The sequence below is a fragment of the Macrobrachium rosenbergii genome, chromosome 4 (genome assembly GCF_040412425.1).
Source record: "Macrobrachium rosenbergii isolate ZJJX-2024 chromosome 4, ASM4041242v1, whole genome shotgun sequence".
In the NCBI taxonomy this organism is placed as follows: Eukaryota; Metazoa; Arthropoda; class Malacostraca; order Decapoda; family Palaemonidae; genus Macrobrachium; species Macrobrachium rosenbergii.
Genome location: NC_089744.1, coordinates 15204815 through 15207158, shown reverse-complemented (window position 1 = coordinate 15207158; position 2344 = coordinate 15204815).

Here is a 2344-nt window from a genome sequence, read left to right as displayed (position 1 = left end):
GGAAACGGAGAAAATTAATTCATAAGCCTGTAAATAATGTTTGTAAACAAACAAGAATTTTCTCAGATTAAATATTTCTGACAGAGGTGAACATAAAAGCTGAATTAAAAATGGAGACAAAAATGTTCAATTTCACATGAATACTTTGAACAAACTGGACGGAGATAATGACTGAATGATTAAAGAGAACAATTTTCATTTCCTGAAGTAAAGGAAATTTCATATAAAGTTGAGAAAAGGAAAGATGCAGAAAACAAGAAATGAAAAAAAAAAAAAACACTAACAAAAGACGTCTCAGGACACAGAAAATAATATTTTTCTGATGTCTAAATCACGACAAACATATTTAATATAAGATATGCATTTTCTCTCTCTGCAGCATTATATTTCACCTGCAAACTATCACAGGGAAGTTTAAGGACGTTAGTGGGTGCCAGGACGAGCACAGAGGAAGGCTAAACAGGATGAGAAATCATTTTAAAAAGTCCGCAGTGACAATTAAGCTCTCGTGATGGCGCTGGAGCCTCGCAGCTAGTCTACTGTTGCAAGTAATTGCTCGTTCTTCACTGCATACGAAACTTTCATCTTCCCTTTCTGCTGAAGTGGCCGAACGAGTTAGGGAAAAAAAAGGTTAAGTATACCTTAGTTTAATCAGACCACTGGGCTGATTAACAGCTCTCCTAGGGCTGGCCCGAAGGATTAGATTATTTTATTTTACGTGGCTAAGAACCAAGTGGTTACCTAGCAACGGGACCTACAAAGAAAATATACCTTAGTTTAACCAGACCACTGAGCTGATTAACAGCTCTCCTAGGGTTGGCCCGAAGGATTAGACTTATTTCACGTGGCTAAGAACCAATTGGTTACCTAGCAACGGGACCTACAGCTTATTGTGGAATCCGAACCATATTATAGCGAGAAATGAATTTCTATCACCAGAAATAAATTCCTCTAATTCTTCATTGGCCGGCCGGAGACTCGAACTCGGGCCTAGCGGAGTGCTAGCCGAGAACTCTACCGACTCGTCCAACAAGGAACTACGAGTTAGGGAAGGTTCCTAGATATAGAGTAGATGTCACGTCTAACTATTCATTTTGGTAGACAGCTTGACTAAGGTTGGGAGATGGCAGCCACATAATAGAAATGAGATACTTCGGCAAATTTCTTGAAGTCTTTGTACATGACACACACACACATAATACACTTACACACACACACACACACATATTATACACTTACACACACACACATATCATAAATATTGCTGTTCGACCTCCCTTCCTTGCCTCTCAGAAGAATAATGAATTCATTTTCTATTAAAGCTAGGAAGACTTTTATGCATTGGAACTGAAGCAATTGCTTTAAAATCCAAGCAAAAGCATTTGCTGGAAGTTTTATTCATCAGGCTCAATGTAGCTTTCTCGCATGAGAAAGAGTAGAGCGGGAAGAAGCAGGAGTTGTTTTCAAACTCAGATCGCCAACCGACGAAGGGTGGGAATTTTTACTCAATGTCATAAAGAGGGATAGGTTTTGCTAGGCCAAACGTTGGATACACTGTTCTTAAAACCTACTTTTCTTTGACCTACTGTATGTACTAGTGAGCCTTTGTCATTTTCCAGACAAGACCCGCAACCAAGCCCAAAGTAGGCTTGGGGGAAGCGCGTGAAGACAAGCAACCTAAGTTAACCCCACATCGTGAGACTCTCAGCTCAGCTACGATCACGATCAGGCGCGCTCAGGGCTTTCTCTGAGCATTCTTTGTTCTCCCCCCGCCCTTTGTCTCCATCACGTGGGGAAATTGTTATTCCAAACGGACCAAGGAATCTTAAAGCAACTGATCATTGCATTATTTAACCCAGCGGTAAGTCGGATTGTGACAATAACTCCCAGTTTTCTTTCCCTTCAACTGAATCTCTCATTTTCCTTGTCCATATTTTCATCTTTTAAGCAGTCCCTAACTAAGAACCCCTAGTAAAGCATATCCCATTTCTGAAGTCATATATTAAGTGCATTCGTCGTTGTCTAGTGAAATCACATAACTTACCCTCCATGGTGCTGAAAATACTATTCTTGATATAAGATTCATACCTCGTGATTAATTAATTACTACTGAGAGCTTCTTTAGTGCAAGATTGTTATATGGACACTTATTTTCTAGACATGTGTATGTCCCTTGAGCCTGGAAATTCCCTCTTGCTTAGAGAAGAATCTGCATCGTCAGTGCCAAGAAGCCACAGTTCAATGTGCACTGAATTCAGCTGCTTCATAAAAGCGCTTGAAGAGGCCTATTAAATCTGTTGCGATCATTACATTTAGCACTGAAGTATCTGTGCTGATTGGGACT